This window comes from Salvelinus fontinalis, chromosome 34 (genome assembly GCF_029448725.1).
Source record: "Salvelinus fontinalis isolate EN_2023a chromosome 34, ASM2944872v1, whole genome shotgun sequence".
Classification (NCBI taxonomy): domain Eukaryota; kingdom Metazoa; phylum Chordata; class Actinopteri; order Salmoniformes; family Salmonidae; genus Salvelinus; species Salvelinus fontinalis.
The window spans coordinates 36,707,380-36,732,011 of NC_074698.1; the positions used below are offsets into that span (position 1 = coordinate 36,707,380).

The 24,632-nt window shown below is 42.4% G+C and overlaps 1 pseudogene; it reads right to left on the reverse strand.

Annotated features, from left to right (window-relative positions):
* Window positions 1–1,091: 1,091 nt before the first annotated feature.
* LOC129834026 (NLR family CARD domain-containing protein 3-like) lies at window positions 1,092–23,046 on the reverse strand (annotated as a pseudogene).
* Window positions 23,047–24,632: the final 1,586 nt, after the last annotated feature.

Below are 24,632 nucleotides of genomic sequence, written 5' to 3' on the forward strand. Positions count from 1 at the left end.
TTCAAAAAGCCACGGTGCTACAATAAAATCAAAGCAGTGTACAACACACAAGACAATCCTGAGACGTATAATACACTGAAATAAAGTCTGGTAAAATGTAGAGTCACTAGGAAGACTATCAGGTTGAGATTAAGAAGCTGACTATAGTGACACTGAACTACAGTCAATATGTATAGACATGATGTCATCATAAAAGGAGGCTTTATACTGAGCTAACAGAACACACTGAACTACAGTCAATATGTATAGACATGATGTCATCATAAAAGGAGAGCTTTTTACTAAGCTAACAGAACACACACTACACTAACAAGCAACAGAACACTGGTACAATATTCAAACAAGAAAACAAAAAGTGGGTCTCAACCTCTCATCCCGTTTCTTTAGCCACACCCATCCATCCAACCACCCCTTCCCCCTAATTAACAGTCTGATGGCCTGGAGATAAAAGCTCTTTTTCAGTCTCTCTGTCCCGGCATTGATGCACCTGTACTGTCTCCGCCTTCTACATGGTAGCGAGGTGAACGGGTCGTGGCTCGGGTGGCTGAGATCCTTGATGATCTTCTTGGCCTTCCTGTGACACCGGGTGCTGTAGATGTCCTGGAGGGCAGGCAGTGTGCCGCCGGTGATGTGTTTGTTGAGGTTCTTTTCCTGGCACCACTTTGCCAGAGCTGATTGATTGAGAGATTCAAGGAGCTATCATCGTTGATTCGAAGCATTGAATATTTACATTCATGCACTTTGAAATGTATTTTGTAACTGTCCCAGAAGCATTTAACTGCAGCGCACTCCCACAACCAAGGACTTGGAGCTGAGGCCATTCCTTCACTGACTCTGTGAGCTGTCAATCATTTAACCTGGGAAGGAAAGAAGGGAAGTGGATCTAAGTCCACACACTGCAGCATAGACATATAGGGGTCGTATTCACTAGACATCAAAGAGAAGAACACGGAACAAAACGGGCAGGGACTACCTGAACTTATCCAATAAGAACCTGGCATATGTTGAATATGACTCAGTGTCTGGATGTCTACAATGGCTTACTGATCACTACATCAGTGTGCTCATGAAACTGATCAGTAAAACTCACCTCAGTGTCTCCAGTTTATAGAGGGGATCCTCTTGTAGAGAAGAGAGCAGCTTTACTCCAGAGTCTCCTGGAGTATTTCCACTCAGGTCCAGCTCCTTCAGGTGGGAGGGGTTTGACCTCAGAGCTGAAACAAGAGAAGCACAGCCTTCCTCTGTGATGCTGCAACCTGCCAGCCTGTGGAAAGTGAGGAAAATTCACACAATATAACATATTTCAGAAAATGTACATTTTGCATCTGTAGCGATGTGTCATTTTAATGTCATATGTTGAACAATGTTGAACCTTTTATTGAATTGAAATGAACACATTTAAACTGATCAATTTTGTCAAATAATGGACTGGTGCCCAGATTCATAATTTCACTAGCCGGACTCCACCCAGTACCCTGCTCTGAACTTACACTGTCACTAGCCGGCTTACTAGCCCGGTTACTCAACCCTGCACCTTAGAGGCTGCTGCCCTATGTACACAGACATGGAATCACTGGTCACTTTAATAATGGAACACTGGTCACTTAAATGTTACATACTGTTTTACCCACTTCATATGTAAATACTAAATTCTAGTCAAGTCCATCCTATTCAACTATTGCTGTATATATACTATTCTACCCTACTGTACATATTATTCAGATATAGTACATATTCTATCCACATACTGTCCATAATGTCTATACATCCCATCACATATACTAGTGGAGGCTGCTGAGGGAAGGACGGTTCATACTAACGGCTGAAACGGAGCAAATAGAATGGCATCAAACATATGGAAACCATGGAAACCATGTGTTTGATACCATTACACTAATTGCGCCCCAGCCAATACCATGAGCCCGTCCTCCCCAATTAAGGCGCCACCAACCTCCTGTGACATATACACATATATATTATTTATACTCCGGACTTCAACATTACTCCTTCTAATATGTATATATTTCTTAATTCCATACTTTTACTTTTGGATTGGTGTGTATTGTTGTGAATTGTTAGATATTACTGCACTGTAAGAGGACCAAAATGGAAATAAGTCTCAGACTTTATTGTGTTATCCTCCATGATTTAACAATGGAAATAAGTCTCAGACTTTATTGTGTTATCCTCCATGATTTAACAATGGAAATAAGTCTCAGACTTTATTGTGTGTTATCCTCCATGACTTTAATTATGTGCATGTATGGCTTTTTCAAGTGTTATGTGTGTTTGTTTTTTTTAAATGGTGAAATTAATAAACTAAACTAAGTTGGAGCTAGGAACACAATAATTTCGCTACAAAAACATCTGATAAATATGTGAATGCGACCAATACAATTTGATTTGATGAGGGATAGTTTTACCTCAGTGTCTCCAATTTACATTGTGGATTCTCAAGTCCAGCACAGACGAATCTCACTCCTGAATCCTGGAGTTCATTTCCTTTAAGTCTAGCTTTCTCAAACTTGAGGTATTTAAGCTGAGAGTTGAAGACACCACCTCACAGGATTCCTGTTAAGTTGTAATCATTCAACCTGGAGAGAGAGAATGCTGCTAAGTAATGCACACAAATCTATAACTACATTAACCAGGTTTCCATCCAACCTTTATATGTGCGGAAAGTACATGTGGATGGAAAAGGCCGGATGGAAACAGCAACTTTGTTGGTTACCTTTCCAAATATCGACTAAACAAAATACGGTGGGATCTTTTAGTGTCGGTAAAATGTGTTATGCAAGAAATGGCAGTGGAAACGAGTTTATCAGCAAATATTGGTATAATAACCATCATATGGAAGTACATTTGGAGTCACATGTTGTGTTGTTCCTCCCACTACAACTCTGGAAAGCACAGTTTATTAGTCTACAGATGAAATAAGTTATGATGAACTTCACAAGGTGATGAGCTTGATGCTCCTTTCCAATAAATATTGAGGGTCTTATTCTGGTGACATGATGACCGATGCTTAGCTGCCGTCTCTCTTTTGTCCATAATAATCTCATCATGTAGTCTATATACCCTCACTGTATCTGCCAGCTGTTGGCTAGAGGGCAAGTGCCAATACCAGAGTGGCTACATTCGCTATATAAAGCAACATTTTTAGTTACAAAACCATCAGTAGTGTTAAAAATGCGATGGAAACCATCACGCACAGCATTTTATCTAAACAAGTGAATTTGGTGGAAATATCTAAGATGGAAAAATGCGCATATTTTATTTATGCTGATTTTAGAATATTTGTCACCAATTGGATGGACACATAGCTAATGGTGCTATAGACAATATGAAGTAGTCATTTCAACCTTCATAATAACAACATCCAACAGTCATACATCTCAGTTTCCCTAGTTTACAGTGTGGATTTCCCAGTCCAGCAGAGAACACCTCCACTCATGAAGGTCATTTCCTCCCAGGTCAAGCTCTCTCAAACTTGAGGTGGTGAACCCAGAGAGTTGAACTCTGAGAGTTGAAGCCAGCACCTCAAATCATTTCTCAGTGAGGTTGCAATCATTCAACCTAGGAAGAGATGATCCAGCTAAGTAACCCACACAAACCTATAACTACCTTTACAACATGAAGAATGTACATCTTTATATTTACAACATCCACTTTCCTCTGCAGTGGAGAAAGTCAAAGTCAGTCAGGCTCCCAGGATTGGGAGTCCCATAGGGTGGTGCACAATCGGCCCAGCGTCGTCCAGGTTTGGCCGGGGTAGGCCGTCATTGTAAATAAGAAATTGTTCTTAACTGACTTGCCTAGTTAAATAATTGTTTATGTATTTTTTAAGTCACTCACTTCAATGTCTCCAGTTTACAGTGTGGATCCCCCAGTCCAGCAGAGAGCAGCTTCACTCCTGAATCCTGAAGTTTATTACCACTCATGTCCAGCAGTCTCAGACAGCAAGAGTTTGATTTGAGAACAGAAGCTAATGCCTCACAGCTTTTCTTGGTGAGTTTACATTCGTTCAGCCTGTGGAAAAAAAGGTGCATCTCAAGATACCCAGGTGCCAACAAAACATTTCCCCTTAAGGACTGAGTTGTCAGCCTAAATGGTAATGCAAGCTGATGTTCATTATTATGTTACATTAGCATGCTGTCTGGAATATAATTTGACTAATCACTTACAGGGCCGTTCTAGAGGGTCTGACAACTGGGAGAAGTTTGAGAAGAGATGCATCTGATCTGATGTATTTCTTCAGGTCAAACACATCCAGCTTCTCTGAGGTCAGCAACATGAAGACCAGAGCTGACCATTGTTGAGATGAGAGTTTAGATTTTGAGAGACTTCCTGAGCTCAGGTAGCTTTGGATCTCCTCCACTAGAGAATGATCATTCAGTTCATTCAGACAATGGAACAGATTGATGCATCTCTCCAGAGGGAGTTTCTTTATGATCTTCTCCTTGATGTACTTGACTGTTTCCTTGTTGCTTTGTGATCTGCTTCCTGTTGGTGTCAGTAGGCCTTGTAGGAGATGCTGATTGGACTCATGTGAAAGGCCTAGAAGGAAGCGGAGGAAAAGGTCCAGATGGCCATTTTCAAACTGCAAGGCCTTGTCCACTGCATCTTCATATAGACTGTTTTTGTTGCGGAGGGATCTCTCTTTAGCCATCAGATTGTTGTTGTCGTTAGTGAACATGAGGAACACATATAGTGCAGCCAGAAACTCCTGGATACTCAGATGTACAAAGCAGTACACCTTCATCTGGTTAAGCCCAGACTCTTCTCTGAAGATCTGAGTGCACACTCCAGAGTACACAGACGCGTCCTTGATGTCAATGCCACACTCTCTCAGGTCTTCCTCATAGAATATCAGATGGCCTTTTTCTAGCTGTTGAAAAGCCAGTTTTCCCAGTGCCAGAATCATCTCTTTATCCCAGTAAAAATCGTTGGAAGGCTCTACAGGATACTTCTGACTCCTCAGTTTTGACTGGAAGATCATGAGGTGAGCGTACATTTGAGTTAGATTCTTGGGGATCTCTCGACTCTCTGCTTCAACCAATAGTCTCTCTAGGACAGTGGCTGAAATCCAACAGAACACTGGAATGTGGCACATGATGTGGAGGCTCCTTGATGTCTTTATGTGTGAGATGATTCTGCTGGCCAGGTCCTCCTCAGCGATTCTCTTCCTGAAGTATTCCTCCTTCTGTAGGTCATTGAACCCTCGTACCTCTGTCACCTGGTCAACACAATCAGGAGGGATCTGATTGGCTGCTGCAGGTCGGGTGGTTATCCAAATGTGAGCACAGGGAAGCAGATTCCCTTTGATGAGGTTTGTCAGCAACACATCCACTGAAGTTGACTCTGTGATATCACAGCAGATCTTATTATTCTGGAAGTCCAGAGGAAGGCGACATTCATCCAGACCATCAAAAACAAACACAATATTTTCGTTTTCTGAGATTTCTGATTCTTTTGTTTCCATAAAGGAGTGATGAAGTAGTTTTATCAGACTTTGATTTGTATCTCTCATCAAGTTCAGATCCCGAAAAGGAAGTGGGAAGATGATCTGGATGTCTTGGTTTGCTTTTCCTTCAGCCCAGTCCAACATGAACTTCAGCACAGACACTGTTTTTCCAATACCAGCAACTGCCCTTGTCAGCACTGTTCTGATAGGCTTGTCTTGTCCAGGTAAGGGTTTGAAGATGTCATTGAGTTGGATTGATGTCTCTTGTTCTACTGGAAACCTGCATGCTGTCTCAATCTGTCTCACCTCATGTTCAGAATTGACCTCTCCACTTCCACCTTGTGTGATGTAGAGCTCTGTGTAGATGTTGTTAAGAGGTGTCGTTTTTCCTGCATCTTCAATGCCCTCAAATAAAGAATATGTCCTATTCTTCAAGTAGGATTTCATTTTCTCCTGAACTTCTGTTGGGTATCTATAGGTGGAAAAGAAAGATACATGTTCCTTGGGAATTTAATTAAATTTGGGTTAAAAAAAATCTAATATAAACCCTGACCTGGATGTGATCAATGATGAAACAGCACAGAGTTTGACATCCTAGAGTTTTCTAGACTAAGTGAAGATTAAAGCACAAAATGTGGTGCATTTACTGGGAGACAATGCACTCTGCATCTCCTGATAGTTCCACTAAACCTTGGGTCCAGTCTCACTATTATAGTCATCATATTATTATTTTATCTACATTTCTAGTATAGTCAGACTGAATGATGTCCTGTAGACAAGGTATCTAATAACAAGCTAAATTAGGCATCTTGAATGATGAACTGGATGCTATTATCTGGAAATGCACAGAGTAAAGGTACCAGATGTCAGACACATGGCTGGTGAATATAATTAATAGAAAACAGGTAGGATGTAGTATAAACTGCGATCACTCACACTTTGTCATCAGTAGGACCTCTGGGTTGGTTATCCATTGACGTGTCATTCTGCTCAGAGGTACTGCTGGGTAAAAATGAGCACAGAGAGCAATGACATCAGTCTTTATCTATACAGAAGATGGTAAATAAAAGTAAAGAATTAATAATAAATAAAATATTCATCACTGAGTCTTTTCCTGAAGTACTCCTCCTTCTGAGGGTCATTTTACACTCGTACCTCTGTCACCTGATCAACAAACTCAGATGGAATATGATTGGCTGCTGCAGGTCAAGTGGTTATCCATTATCACATTATTACACAGATGTTAGCAGAGGGAAACAGATTTCCTTTGATGAGGTTTGTCAACCAGAGGTACGAGTGGTATGAGTGTAAAATGACCCTCAGTCTTTATCTATACATGATGATGAATAAAAGGAAAAGCCATAACCAGGTTATTTCTCAGGTCACCTTTGTTCAGTGGAAAGTTCTCCCTCCCTGAATAAAATAGGAAGTTCCATCGACTGGTCACTCTTCATGGAGATACCACTAGGTGCAGGTGAGACTGGTCGGTCTGTCTTGAACCTGTCAAAAGAGAATAATCAACTTTCACTCATAAAAAACATTGAAGCTTCGGAAAGTACTCACACCCTTTTAAATTTTTCACATTTTGTTGTGTTACAGCTTGAATTTACAATTGGTTAATTTGAGATTTTTTGGTCATTGGTCTACACGCTTTTCAATTTTTTTTACAAATTAATAAAAAATTAAAAGCTAAAATGTCTTAATTCAGGAGTAAAACATTTCCTTAAAAAGTCGCATATGTTGCATGGACTCACTCTGTGTCCAATAAGTGTTTAACATGATGTTTGAATGACTACCTCAACTCTGTACCCCACACATACAATTATCTGTAAGGTCCCTCAGTCGAGAAGTGAATTTCAAACACAGATTCAACCACAAAGACCATGGAGGTTTTCCTTTTGGTAGATGGGTATAAAAAAATATATGAAATTGAATGTCTCTTTGAGCATGGTGAAGTTATTAATTACACTTAGGATGGTGTATCAATACACCCAGTCACTACAAAGATACAGGAGTCTTTCGTAACTCAGTTGCCGGGGAGGAGGAAAACCACTTAGGGATTTCACCATGAGGCCAATGATGACTTTAAAACAGTTACAGAGTTTAATGGCTGTTATAAGAGAACACTGAGGATCGATCAACAACATTGTAGTTACTCCACCCTACTAACCTAATTGAAAGAGTGAAAAGAAGGAAGCCTGTACAGAATATGGCAAGGCAAAAATGTGGCAAGGCAAATAACTTTTTGTCCTGAATACAAAGTGTTATGTTTGTAGCAAATCCAGTACATCACATTACTGAGTACCACTCTCCATAATTTCAAGCATATTGAAGGCTGCATCATGTTATGGGTATGCTTGTAATGGTTAAGGACTAAGGAGTTTTTCAAAAATAAACAGAATGGAGCTAAGCACAGGCCAAATCCTAGAAGAAAACCTGGTTCAGTCTGCTCTCCACAAGACACTGGGAGGTTAATTCCCCCTTTAGCAGAACAATAACCTAAAAGAAAAGGCCAAATCGACACTGGAGTTGCCGAGTTAGAGTTTTGACTTAAATCTGCGTGAAAATCTATGGCATGACTTGAAAATGGTTGTCTAGCAATAATCAACAACCAATTTGACAGAGCTTGAATAATTTTGAAAATAATAAAAATAGGCAAATAGTGTACAATCCACGTGTGCAAAGGTCTTAAGAGATTTATCCAGAAAAACTCACAGATGCAATCGCTGTCAAAGGTGATTAGACCATGTATTAACTCAGGGGTGTGAATACTTATGCAAAGCTCTCAACCTTCGCCTCTCCCGAGTCCATACGGGAGTTGCAGCAATGGAACAAGACTAACTACCAATTGGATATGATGAAATTGGGGAGAAAAGGGGTAAAAAAAAATTGAAACAATGGCTAGATATGATTAAATTAAGTAAAATGATTTATCAATCCTAGACTGTAGCTTTAAAGAAAAAGCATTCATTTGAAGGTCTCAACTTTGTTCATTGGAAAGTTCTCCCTCCCTGAAGAAAACAGGATGTTCCATAGACTGGTCACTCTTCATGGGGATACCACTAGGTACAGGTGAGACTGGTCTGTCTGTCTTGAACCTGTTTAAGGCAGGATTAGAATTTCCAACATAGTCGAGTTTACACACATTTCTGATTTGTGTAACTGTGCTTTTTATGGTTGGTTACTCACTTCCGGGTTGGAGCGAGTAGTCGCATTCCGCTTCGCTCCACAGGTAGTATTACATTTCATTTAATTTCATTACAGTACAACGGTTTGATTTGTTTGATCTTAGCTAGCTACATAGCCGTCTTTGTATCAAAGATAATTGTGTAGTTTAGAGTAATTATCGAGGTTAGCTAGCCAGCTATTTTCGTCCTTCTAACGTAGTCAACACTGCTAGCTAGCCAGCTAGCCAGCTAGCCACCGAATAGCAGCACTGTAGAAACTATTACATTACAACGGAACAACGGAACGACTTGATTAGTGTAGTGTTAGCTAGCTACATAGTTGTCTTTGCTGTCTTTGTATCTAAGATAATTGTGTAGTTTAGAGTAATTATCGAGGTTAGCTAGCCAGCTATTTTCGTCCGCCGCGCTGCCGTTCTCCTACCTAGTCAACACTGCTAGCTAGCCAGCTAGCCACCGAATAGCAGCACTGTAGAAACTATTACATTACAACGGAACAACGGAACGACTTGATTAGTGTAGTGTTAGCTAGCTACATAGTTGTCTTTGCTGTCTTTGTATCCAAGATAATTGTGTAGTTTAGAGTAATTATCGAGGTTACCTAGCTAGTTAGAGGTTACCTAGCCAGCTACACTTTCAAACAAAGTCAACAACGCAGCCACTGCTAGCTAGCCTACTTCACCAGCCAGCCAGCAGCACTGTATCATTTTAGTCAATAAGATTTTTTGCAACGTAAGCTTAACTTTCTGAACATTCGAGACGTGTAGTCCACTTGTCATTCCAATCTCCTTTGCATTAGCGTAGCCTCTTATGTAGCCTGTCAACTATGTGTCTGTCTATCCCTCTTCTCTCCTCTCTGCACAGACCATACAAACGCTTCACACCGCGTGGCCGCTGCCACTCTAACCTGGTGGTCCCAGCGCGCACGACCCATGTGGACTTCCAGGTCTCCGGCAGCCTCTGGAACTGCCGATCTGCGGCCAACAAGGCAGAGTTCATCTCAGCCTATGCTTCCCTCCAGTCCCTCGACTTCTTGGCACTGACGGAAACATGGATTACCACTGATAACACTGCTACTCCTACTGCTCTCTCCTCGTCTGCCCACGTGTTCTCGCACACCCCGAGAGCTTCTGGTCAGCGGGGTGGTGGCACTGGGATCCTCATCTCTCCCAAGTGGACATTCTCTCTTTCTCCCCTGACCCATCTGTCTATCGCCTCCTTTGAATTCCATGCTGTCACAGTTACCAGCCCTTTCAAGCTTAACATCCTTATCATTTATCGCCCTCCAGGTTCCCTTGGAGAGTTCATCAATGAGCTTGACGCCATGATAAGTTCCTTTCCTGAGGATGGCTCACCTCTCACAGTTCTGGGTGACTTTAACCTCCCCACGTCTACCTTTGACTCATTCCTCTCTCCCTCCTTCTTTCCACTCCTCTCCTCTTTTGACCTCACCCTCTCACCTTCCCCCCCTACTCACAAGGCAGGCAATACGCTTGACATCATCTTTACCAGATGCTGTTCTTCCACTAATCTCATTGCAACTCCCCTCCAAGTCTCCGACCACTACCTATCTCCTGATTCTGCCTCCTCAACCCTCCTCTCCTCCCTTTCTGCATCCTTTGACTCTCTATGTCCCCTATCCTCCAGGCCGGCTCGGTCCTCCCCTCCTGCTCCGTGGCTCGACGACTCATTGCGAGCTCACAGAACAGGGCTCCGGGCAGCCGAGCGGAAATGGAGGAAAACTCGCCTCCCTGCGGACCTGGCATCCTTTCACTCCCTCCTCTCTACATTCTCCTCTTCTGTCTCTGCTGCTAAAGCCACTTTCTACCACTCTAAATTCCAAGCATCTGCCTCTAACCCTAGGAAGCTCTTTGCCACCTTCTCCTCCCTCCTGAATCCTCCTCCCCCTCCTCCCCCCTCCTCCCTCTCTGCGGATGACTTCGTCAACCATTTTGAAAAGAAGGTCGACGACATCCGATCCTCGTTTGCTAAGTCAAACGACACCGCTGGTTCTGCTCACACTGCCCTACCCTGTGCTTTGACCTCTTTCTCCCCTCTCTCTCCAGATGAAATCTCGCGTCTTGTGACGGCCGGCCGCCCAACAACCTGCCCGCTTGACCCTATCCCCTCCTCTCTTCTCCAGACCATTTCCGGAGACCTTCTCCCTTACCTCACCTCGCTCATCAACTCATCCTTGACCGCTGGCTACGTCCCTTCCGTCTTCAAGAGAGCGAGAGTTGCACCCCTTCTGAAAAAACCTACACTCGATCCCTCCGATGTCAACAACTACAGACCAGTATCCCTTCTTTCTTTTCTCTCCAAAACTCTTGAACGTGCCGTCCTTGGCCAGCTCTCCTGCTATCTCTCTCAGAATGACCTTCTTGATCCAAATCAGTCAGGTTTCAAGACTAGTCATTCAACTGAGACTGCTCTTCTCTGTGTCACGGAGGCGCTCCGCACTGCTAAAGCTATCTCTCTCTCCTCTGCTCTCATCCTTCTAGACCTATCGGCTGCCTTTGATACTGTGAACCATCAGATCCTCCTCTCCACCCTCTCCGAGTTGGGCATCTCCGGCGCGGCCCACGCTTGGATTGCGTCCTACCTGACAGGTCGCTCCTACCAGGTGGCGTGGCGAGAATCTGTCTCCGCACCACGTGCTCTCACCACTGGTGTCCCCCAGGGCTCTGTTCTAGGCCCTCTCCTATTCTCGCTATACACCAAGTCACTTGGCTCTGTCATATCCTCACATGGCCTCTCCTATCATTGCTATGCAGACGACACACAATTAATCTTCTCCTTTCCCCCCTCTGATAACCAGGTGGCGAATCGCATCTCTGCATGTCTGGCAGACATATCAGTGTGGATGACGGATCACCACCTCAAGCTGAACCTCGGCAAGACGGAGCTGCTCTTCGTCCCGGGGAAGGACTGCCCGTTCCATGATCTCGCCATCACGGTTGACAACTCCATTGTGTCCTCCTCCCAGAGCGCTAAGAACCTTGGCGTGATCCTGGACAACACCCTGTCGTTCTCAACTCACATCAAGGCGGTGACCCGTTCCTGTAGGTTCATGCTCTACAACATTCGCAGAGTACGACCCTGCCTCACACAGGAAGCGGCGCAGGTCCTAATCCAGGCACTTGTCATCTCCCGTCTGGATTACTGCAACTCGCTGTTGGCTGGGCTCCCTGCCTGTGCCATTAAACCCCTACAACTCATCCAGAACGCCGCAGCCCGTCTGGTGTTCAACCTTCCCAAGTTCTCTCACGTCACCCCGCTCCTCCGCTCTCTCCACTGGCTTCCAGTTGAAGCTCGCATCCGCTACAAGACCATGGTGCTTGCCTACGGAGCTGTGAGGGGAACGGCACCTCCGTACCTTCAGGCTCTGATCAGGCCCTACACCCAAACAAGGGCACTGCGTTCATCCACCTCTGGCCTGCTCGCCTCCCTACCTCTGAGGAAGTACAGTTCCCGCTCAGCCCAGTCAAAACTGTTCGCTGCTCTGGCACCCCAATGGTGGAACAAACTCCCTCACGACGCCAGGTCAGCGGAGTCAATCACCACCTTCCGGAGACACCTGAAACCCCACCTCTTTAAGGAATACCTAGGATAGGATAAAGTAATCCTCCTAACCCCCCCCCTCCCCCTTAAATGAGTTAGATGCACTATTGTAAAGTGGTTGTTCCACTGGATATCATAAGGTGAATGCACCAATTTGTAAGTCGCTCTGGATAAGAGCGTCTGCTAAATGACTTAAATGTAAATGTAAATGTAAGGACCAACCGTACTGCTCTGTAGAAGCTGTTCAAGAGCCTTTTGGGCCAGACTTGGCACTCCGGTACCACTTCCTGTACGGTAGCAGAGAGAACAGTCCATGATTGGGTGGCTGGAGTCTTCGACAAGTTTTAGGGCCTTCCTCTGACACTGCCTGTTAGAGGTCCAGGATGGCAGGGAGCTCACCTCCTGTGATGTACTGGGCCGTACACACTACCCTCTGTAGCACCTTGAGGTTGGATGCCGACCAGTTGCCATACCAAACATTGGTGCAGCCAGTCAAGATGCTCTCAATGGTGCAGCTGTAGAACTCTGAGGAACCGAGGGCCCATACCAAATATGTTCTACCTCCTGAGGGGGAGGAGGCATTGTCGTGCCCTTTTTACAACTGTGTCGGTGTGTCTGGACCATGATAGGTCCTTAGTGATGTGGCATGTGGAACATGAAGCTGCTGACCCTCTCCACTACAGCCCTGTGATGATGGTGTTGGAGTTGTGCACGGCCACACAGTCGTGGGTGAACAGGGAGAACAGGAGGGGACTAAGCACGCACCCCTGAGGGGCCCCTGTGTTGAGTGTCAGCGTGGCGGATGAGTTGTTGACTAGCCTCATTAGGAAGTCCAGGATCCAGTTGCAGAGGGAGGTGTTCAGTCCCAGGGTCCTTAGCTTAGTGATGAACTTGGAGGGGACTATGGTGTTGAACACTGAGCTGTAGTCAATGAACAGCATTCTCACATAGGTGTTCCTTTTGTCCAGGTGGGAAAGGGCAGTGTGGAGGGCAATAGATATTGCGTCATCTGTGGATCTGTTGGAACGGTATGTGAATTTGAGTGGGTCCAGGATTCTGGGATGATGGTGTTGTGAGCCATGACAAACCTTTCAAAGCATTTCATGGCTACAGATGTGAGTGCTACGGGGTGGTAGTCATTTAGACAGGTTATCTTGGCGTTCTTTGGCACAGGGACTATGGTGGTCTGCTTGAAACATGCAGGAATTACAGACTGAGTCAGGGAGAGGTTGAAAATGTCAGTGAAGACACTTTCCAGCTTGTCAGTGCGTGCTCCAAGTACGCGTCCTGGTAATCCGTCTGGTGTGAATGTTAACCTGTTTAAAAGTCTTACTCACCTCGGCTACGGAGAGCGTGATCATAGTCGTCCGGAACAGTTGGTGCTCTCATGCATGGTTCAGTGTTGCTTGGCTCAAAGCGAGCATACAAGGCGTTTAACTCGTCTGGTAGGCTCGCGTCACTGGGCAGCTCGCAGCTGGGTTCCCCTTTGTAATTCGTGATAGCTTGCAAGCCCTGCCACATCCGACGAGCGTCAGAGCCAGTGTAGTAGGATTCGATCTTAGTCCTGTATTGACACTTTGCCTGTTTGATGGTTCATCGGAGGGCGAAGTGGGATTTCTTATAAGCATCCAGATTAATGTCCCACTACCTGAAAGCCGCAGCTCTAGACTTCAGCTCAGTGCGGATGTTGCCTGTAATCCATGGCTTCTAGTTGGGATATGTACGTATGGTCACTGTGGGGATGACGTCGTCAATGCACTTTTTAATGAAGCAGGTGACTGATGTGGTATACTCAATGCCATTGGATGAATCCTGGAACACATTCCAGTCTGTGCTAATTGAAACAGTCCTGTAGCTTAGCATCCGTTTTATCGGACCGCTTCCATATTGAGCGCATCACTGGTACTTCCTGTTTGTATGCATCTCTGTGTGGAGTAAAGGTGATCTAAAGTTTTTTTCCCTCTAGTTGCACAGGTGACATGCTGGTAGAAAATAGGTCAAACTTATTGATGTTTTCCTGCATTAAAATCACTGGCCACTAGGAGCGCCACCTTTGGATGAGCATCTTCTTGTTTGCTTATGGCCTTATACAGCTGAACGTACCGGAAGCTGCTGTTTTGTCCTGCCGATGCACAGAAAACACAGCAAACTGTATATTATCCATGTCCTTGTTCAGCCATGATTCCGAGAAGCATAGTATATTACAGTTCTTAATGTTCCGTTGATAGGATAGTCTCAAACGAGATAGCACATTCGCCAATAGAATGGAGGGTCGAGGCGGTCTATCCACTCACCGATGTCGTCTCTTAAGGATGCCTGCACGGCGGCCCCTATAGCGCCGTCTTTTTCTCTTCCGAGTGTCAGGGATTAGGCTCCTGGGTGAGCAGTTTGTATACCTTGGGCCGAAGACTCATTGAGGTAGTCCTCATCCAAATCGAGGTTAGTGATTGCTGTTCTGATGTCCAGAAGCTCTTTTGGTCATAGGAAAGTATGGCGGAAACATTATGTACAAATAAATTAAGAATAGTGCAAAAAACACAAAATAGCAGAATTGGTCATGAGCCCGTAAAACGGTAGCCATACATCCCAGCCCCATTTTTCGCAACCAATACTGGTTTGTACTAAAGATTTTAAAAAATCTCAGCCCATTCACACTTACCTATTTGATGAGCTTACCTTTTAAGTTCACTGCAAGTGTCCTGTTCAACAGGAAAACGTATTTTAGGGGACATCGCTTCCTCATTCCCTGATAAACTCATTCCAGAAGAACTGGCTTCCTCTTCAGTGTCTTCACAGTTACTAGGACTGCTTCCATTTTCAATCTCCGCAGAGAGACTCATTTTGACACCTTGTACACAAAAATAATATTATTTATATTTACTTTTTTACTTTTTTTTTTTTTAACACTGGCACTGCACAGAATTACAACTTCTTAGACAGTTGAAGCTGATCTACCCTGATAGGGGGTTGTGCAAAATAAAATAACGTCTTGGTGCTTTGTAGCCTTATTTACTTTATGCCTGTAATTCACTGCTGGTAGACAGAAGTGCATAATTAAGTATGATTAGTAGTGCATAAGTGCAACCCAGGTTGCATCCTTGCTGTCGGAAGAAAAACCTCCAAAACTGAAACCAGGAAATGGAAACGAAAAGTCCCTATTTTAACATTGAGATCTCAGAGTTCTTTGCTAGCTAGCTATGCTGAATTTGAATGACTTATCCAGTTAGCATATCTCTTGCGTTCATAAAATCACTCTGGCCATCTGCTCCGATTTCAGAGCACTCTCGTCTGTGTGCCAGAGCACAGAATAACTAATTAATTTACGAGTGCGCAACACCCGCTGAATATGATCGGTGTCAGAAAACGTAGGCCAAAAAAGTAACAGTTAGTCACAAATGCTCTAACCTGCGAGGGCGAGTAAAATGGTCAGAGTGAGGTGTTCTAACATCTGTGTCTGGAAGTAGCTAGCTAGCAAGCTATCCAACTTTATCCAGTTAGCTTGGGTGCTTGGTTGGGACAAGCATGCATTGGCAGGCAAGCTGCAGAAGGACGAGCAGGCTACTTACTATTAACCATCATTAATCAGTGCAATTTTGATAGCCAACTTTCTGAAAAAGATTATGATTTATCTAATGTTTCTTCGTTAGATTTTAGCTCATCTTACTCTGGCTAGCATGAGTTGTTGATCTTGTTGTTGTTGATGTGCATAACTGAGGGAGAGGGAGCCTACCTTTTTAATGGTTGTTTGATCAATAGGACTGTAAAGTTCCCATATGTAAGAGGACTCCTGTGGTATTTACATATTTGCAGAATTCCGTTCAGGTATACTTTGTGGCTATTGCGGAATGCGTTCTAATGATCTAAAGTTGTGCTGTTGCAACTGCCTGTAAACACACAGTCCAGTTCAAAGTGAATGATGGCAGGCCTATGAGGCAAATTATTTGTTTGCATAAAGGCCTACTGTAGCTCTGATTGGCTATGGCGCACCGGTCTGTGCAGACTGGTCCTGGACGAGACAGATGTTTTTATTCGGTTTTATTTACTGCAGTGTCTATTAATTGTCTAAACACACATCTGCTTTCCCACTCTATACTGCTATATAATTTTCACAAATGCTATACTACACGTAATTCCCAAACATTCTAAAAATGAATGAAAATGTGAAAATGACCATACGTGCTCGCTTGTCAAAAAAAAAAAAAAAAAAGTGTAATATTCTTCCTGGGGGTGTATACGAACAAATTTTAATAAGATTTAATGTTGCTAAAATGCTGTCAGTTCCAAGTTTAATAAAGCAACGTTAGGAGACATACATAATCCACCAATCAAAAGTGAGATTCTGATCTGCTCTGAATTCAGTGAAAAAAAGTGTCTTAAGATCTAAAAAGGACACTGTGGGTAGCACTGTTTTTGACACACAGCAGAGAAGTGGTTAAATTGAATGTTAAAATCCTCCAAGCTGAATGGACACACTATGGCTTAATTTGCCTTCACTATGGTTAAAGACAAGCCACTGTATTTTCAACTGTACCTAGCAAAAATATTACCCTCTAACAATTAGGGGTTCAACAAGGGTTATTCTAAGATCTTCAAAGTTCTTCGTAGAACCTTAGGGTTCTTGGCAATGAAAATGGCCACAGAAAGGTTATTCCAAGAACCCCATAGGAGGTGGGGTTCATCAAGGAACCTCCTTCGGGTTCTTGCTGGACCCTGACTGCCAAACTGAAACATTTGGATTTGAATTTGAAAGGACAGCAGGTGCAGGCACTTAACTGAAAAATTCTAAGATCTCCTCAATTTAAAGTAAGGTTTGTCCCTTATATGATATCAATTGATATTGTTTTATGATGATACCATCTATCTTTTCATATTTCTTTTGTTATTTTGCCCATCTTAATCTTTTCTTTTTATTGGCCAGTCTGAGATATGGCTTTTTCTTTGCAACTCTGCCTAGAAGGCCACCATCCCGGAGTCGCCTCTTCACTGTTGACATTGAGACTGGTATTTTGCGGGTACTATTTAATGAAGCTGCCAGTTGAGGACTTGTGAGGCATCTGTTTCTCAAACTAGACACTCTAATGTACTTGTCCTCTTGCTCAGTTGTGCACCGGGGCCTCCCACTCCTCTTTCTATTCTGGTTAGTGCCAGTTTGCGCTGTTCTGTGAAGTGAGTAGTACACAGTGCTGTTCTGACGTGTTTCCGAAGAAAGTTCTTTGTTTCTGGCCATTTTGAGCCTGTAATCAAACCAACAAATGCTGATGCTCCAGATACTCAACTAATATAAAGAAGGCCAGTTTTATTGCTTCTTTAATTAATGAGAACAACAGTTTTCAGCTGTGATAACATAATTGTAAAATGGTTTTCTAATGATCAATTAGCCTTTTAAAATTATAAACTTGGATTAGCTAGCACAACGTGCCATTAGAACACAGGAGTGATGGTTGCTGATAATGGGCCTCTGTACGCCTGTGTACAGTCGTGGCCAAAAGTTTTGAGAATGACCCAAATTTTAATTTCCACAAAGTTTGCTGCTTCAGTGTCTTTAGATATTTTTGTCAGATGTTGCTATGGAATACTGAAGTATAATTACAAGCATTTCATAAGTGTCAAAGGCTTTTATTGACAATGACATGAAGTTGATGCAAAGAGTCTTTGCAGTGTTGACCCTTCTTTTTCAAGACCTCTGCAATCCGCCCTGGCATGCTGTCAATTAACTTCTGGACCACATCCTGACTGATGGCAGCCCATTCTTGCATAATCAATGCTTGGTTTGTCAGAATTTGTGGGTTTTTGTTTGTCCACCCGCTTCTTGAGGATTGACCACAAGTTCTCAATGGGATTAAGGTCTGGGGAGTTTCCTGGCCATGGACCCAAAATATCGATGTTTTGTTCCCCGAGCCACTTAGTTATCACTTTTGCCTTTTGGCAAGGTGCTCCATCATGCTGGAAAAGGCATTGTTCAATACCAAACTGTTCCTGGATGGTTGGGAGAAGTTGCTCTCGGAGGATGTGTTGGTACCATTCTTTATTCATGGATGTGTTCTTAGACAAAATTGTGAGTGAGCCCACTCCCTTGGCTGAGAAGCAACCCCACACATGAATGGTCTCAGGATGCTTTACTGCTGGCATGACACGGGACTGATGGTAGCACTCACCTTGTCTTCTCCGGACAAGCTTTTTCTGGATGCCCCAAACATTCGGAAAGGGGATTCAGAGAAAATGACTTTACCCCAGTCCTCAGCAGTCCAATACCTTTCACAGAAAATCAGTCTGTCCCTGATGTTTTTCCTGAAGAGAAGTCGCTTCTTTGCTGCCCTTCTTGACACCAGGCCATCCTCCAAAAGTCTTCGCCTCACTGTGCGTGCAGATGCACTCACCCCTGCCTGCTGCCATTCCTGAGCAAGCTCTGTACTGGTGGTGCCCCGATCCCGCAGCTGAATAAACTTTAGGAGACGGTCCTGGTGCTTGCTGGACTTTCTTGGGCGCCCTGAAGCATTCTTCACAACAATTGAACCGCTCTCCTTGAAGTTCTTGATGATCCGATAAATGGTTGATTTAGGTGTACTCTTACTGTCAGCAATATCCTTGCCTGTGAATCCCTTTTTGTGCAATGCAATGATGACGGCACGTGTTTCCTTGCAGGTAACCATGGTTGACAGAGGAAGAACAATGATTACAAGACAGCCAGGGAATACCAGTATATGGAGCTCAGGTGAATTTTGCAGTATATTAACAATATCAGTGAATGATACAAAGATCCACCTTGAATTGATGGGCAGACCTACAGTAGCTACAGGACAGAATCTTAAACTTAAAGCTACAGTCTTTGATCTGGGAATAATAGCCATTTCAATGATTGAACCATCGATTCTATTCTTAGATAAAATAATGTATAACATGTACACCAAGGTAATTCTTTGTCATGCCTTAGGCAGCCAGGGAAGACCTGTCTGTGACGGACCTGAGGTACATTTTTGCAGATAAAACACTTTGTTCTCTCTGTGCAGAAAACACTGGACAAGCCAGAGGATATTTTAAGGCAGTCTAAAAAACCTCCAAAGTTGATTTCCAAACTGTATCAAGGGTTGATAGAGGCTTTTCCCAATGACACAAAACATGCAAAACAAACATGTGAGGAAGATCTGGTAGAAGCCAATGATGATGAATGGATAGAGATATGTTAGAATGCCAAGTCATCTTCATAGAATCTCAGACATAAATTAGTGCAGTTAGTGCACTTCGGGCTAGGGGCCAGTATTCGGGAAGTTCGGACAGTCTGACGTGCCCAAAGTAAACTGCCTGTTACTCAGGCCCAGAAGCTAGGATATACATATTGGTTGTATTTGATAGAAAACACTTTGAAGTTTCTAAAACTGTTAAAATAATGTCTGTGAGTATAACAGAACTGATATGGCAGGCAAAAACCCAAGGAAAATCCGATCAGCCAGATAAAACCGTCCATAGAACGTACTATATGCCAGTGAAACTGAATTACATGCACTCAGAAATCGTCTGCTGGAGGTGTAAAACACAAAAGGGGACATATTTGCATATGTTATGGTCTTGTGAAGGCTGGCTGAATTCTGGCAAAAGAGTATGTTTTTTTTGTTATCTCAGTATGTCTACAGATTTTCCCTTCTCCCTGTTTTTGTTTGCTTGGAAATGTTGACACTGTAGACTTCTTTGAAGAAATTGTGTAACCAAGCATTTATAGCGGCTAAGAAATGCATTGCCATTTATTGGAAGGTTGGTTATCCTCCCAAAATGTCAAGTTATATATCACGAGATTTGATTTATTACAAGATTCACCCACACTTAATATGTTGTGAAATCTGTTATTAATGTATTTCAATGTCTTTAAAATGTATAACTGCCTTAAATTGGCTGGACCCCAGGAAGAGTAGCTGCTGCCTTGGCAGCAGCTGATGGGGATCCATAATAAATACACATACAAATAAGGTCTGGATGCCTTATATGGAATACAGTACGACTAAAGGAGTCTGTATTGAAAACATGACCACATCAGGGGAGATACCTATTTAGGCAATCCCTAGCTGCTGGGCTGCTTAGTCCTGGCCCTGGAGGGTCTGCCGTCCTGTGGGTTCTCACTCTGGCCTAACACACTCCCAAAACCAATATTGAATGTTTCACTAAGATCCTAAAGCTGAGTGGGGTGTGTTGGGGCGCTGCAGGGTGGTGGACCCCTAGGGACAGGATGGGACAACCCAGTTATATTGTCTGCAACCAAAAAGAGCTCTACAGTACTATTAGGCCTATGAGATTAATTATATGGAGGATTTTCTGTTTCTGTGTGTTAATATATATTTGAGGTGTATATGTTTATTTATTTATTTCAAACCTTATTAGGGAATAAAACATTTTAAGGTGGGAACTGGGAAGGAAAATGTGTTGGGAGAGAGACTGGTGAGGGTCGGGCGTGCAGGCAGCTCAGGCTGTCTGGATGGTCTGGCTGACATTTGACATAGAGGATGTCTTAATAAAGACAATCAAAAGTCTTTGTATTTATTCAAGAGTTGTTAATTTGTTATGCTATTGGTTAAAGGTGCAACACAATATTTATTATTGAATAACCTTTGATCTAGTTCAGTCTTATTAATCCCTTATTTAATAATGATCTCTTACCTACCTTGATGACTGTGGGCATTTTTGTTTACTTTTGTTCTAAATAGAGACGCCATATTGTATGGTGTAAAAATGCAGGAAAGTAGCTTTAGATGCGCCACCAAAATATGGGGGAGGACCCCCAGATCCTTCTAAAAACCAAAGTGGCATCCCTGCCTACTTACTTAGTAGGCTTGTTGTTGTGTGTTCTATGTGATATAAATATTCCTCTCAAGGGGCATTTTAGTTGCGAGTGATAGGGAGAGAAACACGTAGACTATTCTGACAAGCACTCAATGCACAACAATTATTAATGCAATGGGGGGAAAACAATTTTGAAAGTAGTTTTGGGAAAGCTATTTTGAAAACAGTTTTGGCCTTTGTTCAAAAAGCGTGGCGTCCCAGTTTACCATTGCTAACATTTTATTTCTGTACTCCTTCAATTGCGCGAGTGGCATCGTTTTACAAACTCGGTTACAACTGGAGTTTCAAGCATGGTTAGGAGGGGTTGCGCAACGAAAGAGCGGTTAATTTGGCTCCCCGATTTGCATACTTTTAGTACTGCTTTTTGAGCTCCAGATATCAATTATCTGCTCCATGCTCTTTTTTTCTGTGCTTAAGGTCTGTGAGCCAGATCATTTCCCAATGACACATGTTTTGTGTCATTGCGAAAAGCCTCTATCAACCCTTGATACAGTTTGGAAATCAATGTGAGGTTTTTCAGACTGCCTTAAAATATCCTCTGGCTTGTCCAGTGTTTTCTGCACAGAGAGAACAAAGTGTTTTATCTGCAAAAATGTACCTCAGGTCCGTCACAGACAGGTCTTCCCTGGCCGCCCAAGGCATGACAGAGAATTACCTTGGTGTATATTTTATACATTATTTTATCTAAGAATAGAATCAATGGTTCAATCATTGAAATGGCTATTATTCCCAGATCAAAGACTGTAGCTTTAAGTTTAAGATTCTGTCCTGTAGCTACTGTAGGTCTGCCCATCAATTTTTGTTGTTGTTGTAGTTGCAGGCCATCTAATAATTTGGTCAGGTAAAAATTCACATTTCACGACCTGACATAATGGTAGGTAACGTTTTAGGCTATACATTTGGAGTGACATTTTTTTAATGGTTTTTCAATTTCTAAAACTTACTGAATGATGAGCCGTTTGGGAGCAAAATTAACGGCTCTTTTAGTTGAATGGAGCCAAATGATCTGGCTCACAGAAAAGACTCGCAATGCCCATCACTACGCAAAAGAGCTCAAAGGAGACAATGCATCTTAAAAGGGCAATGACATACTTTTTAATATATACCCCCAAAAATCTAAAATTAATAAAATAATTATTAATAATAATAACCACAATCAGGATGTTGTGTCCAATGGGGTAAAAGCAGATGGACAAACTCCGCTTCAGCATATGCATATTTTACAGCAACTATGCTGCATCCGTTGGGCTATAGGTAATAATGCGTATTGCTAATAGCACATCTGATAATAGGTCCAATATGTACACATTGTTTTAACATAATTTTTCCCAATATGTTTTGGGGCTAATTTCTGGAGGTGGAAATTATATTTTAGATGGTTTCAGCATCATTTTATTTTCATTCATTTTGCAGTAGAATGTCCTTTTAAAAAGTCACCAGCACTGAGCTTCTCAGTCCTATATACACATTATTCTGGGTAGGAACACGGACCCCCTAAACAACGGGACTGGAATTGGCCAAAATCTCAATTTAATACATGTACAAAAGTATCATATTTTCCTAAAACATGATGGTCATGACTTCCTTACATGAAAGGAGAGGTTAAGTTGGCCAAGAAAAACGATCTGAGATCAATATAAGTTTCAAATGTTCTTTGTTGTCGTTTGTTTTAAATACTACTTATAGTGTGTATTCACGCGTGTAAATTCAGGAGGAAACAAAGAACGGATGGATTGACCGCAATGAAAAACTGCCCTAATAGCGATGTTTTACATACAGCCGTTTTTTAAAGGACCAAAGAGTAATATTGCGATACTGTACTTTATAGCATTTTAACTTCAGGTATATCTGTATACACATGGATTCCCAGTAGGATAGACTATTTTGTTATTGGTGCATTTTATTTTACGCCATTCGGAAAAGTTCCCTACCTGTTTTTTGTCTCCTGTAAATGTAATCCAGAGCCTGTAATATAAGGAGGTGCCGTTTCTTTGTTATGCCCACTTCCACATGTTGTCCGCAATTTAACGTTTTCAAGGTGCTCTTTCCTGCCCCAAAACACGTGATCAGGTTCAACAACAATCTTTCAACATCCATCTGTCAGTAGGGTACTAAGGGGTAACTACCAGCCCCCCCTCCCCCTCCCTGGCTGCCACTGCTCTTGCTCAACAACACAATTCCTGGGTCATCACAACTTTTTGAGGTATTTCAACAAAACGATTTTGTGGTAAATTGATCAAATTCTTTGACATTTGGAAAGTTAGATTAAGTTAGTTCGATAATTGTTTTTAAAATATACAAGTAGGAAAGCCTTAAGAAAAATAATCCACTTGTTTAGAGAGAAAAATGTAGATCATTTTTGAGTAAAGTAGTAATATGTTGAATGAGTGTGTTGGTAACTAGGGTGTAACTGGGCCCTGGGGGCTAGTTACCCCTTTATGGTTATGAATGTATTTATACCTGTCATTTAGACAATGACTAGCCCAGTTAGCGCTAGTTTATGCGAACATTCTAGCTAGCAACTTCACTAGCAATAAATGTTAGCCAGCTAGCTAGTTTAAGCTGCTAGGAGTGCTAGCTAGCAACCTTACTACCAGATCGTCTGAGGTAAAATACATTAAAAAGATAACATACTTAATTGCAGTTGTAACTGTTTCCACTAGTGACTGATAGATTTACCGTTAATATTACTTTATAGCCTTTTAGCTATTTTACACAGCATTTTATGTCATATTGCTAGATAGCTAGCTACGTTTTTAAGAGAGCTTTTCAATTGGCATCTCTCCCCCTGTTTTCAGTCAAAAGTGGGGACTGGATTAGGTGTGAGCAGTGCAGGAGGTGGGTTCATGAGTTGTGCTTAAATTTGACTGTGGATCGCTTTATTTGTGACCTATGTACAAATTATAATCGTGCAATAGCAGAGCATAAGAGAGTTGCCACATCAATATTCCACTGAGTTAATTAGTTAAGTTATTGTTATTAAATGCTATATTCCAATGTTATTTCATGTTATTAGTTATATTCCATTCCAATATTATATTCCATATACATTTTTGTAATGAATTATAAACAACTATTGAAAACCCTTAGCTCCTGAATGTCATTGTAAAGATTGCTGGGATTTAAAGTCTTCCATTATTCAAATCATATTTAGTGCATTTGTACATAATGAATTGTATGGAAAAGGATCAACAAAGAAAGAACATATAAAATGAATGTGCAGGTGAGTTAAAAAGAGGGACTTTACATCAAATCTCCACTTAGTGTGGATATTAATGGTGACATGTGCAACACCACTCCCCCTCCCCCTCCACCCCATATTTTAATTAAATAATTAAAAATGATATAACAAAAACTGTAGCCATTTATTTCCCTTTATAGTTTATTTGCCTAAGCATGACCTTGATTTACATACAATTTTTTCTCTCCAAACGTTGCTTTCTTGTGTCAGCAATTAGACGTTGTTCTTAAGGGTGGCTAGTTACCACCTAGTACCCTAATCATTTTCATACTGTCCAAGAAGGGCGGGGGGCAGGTGCAGATGCTTCCCAAACTGTTTTCGTAGACCACAGGAGGTTGGTGGCACCTTAATTGGG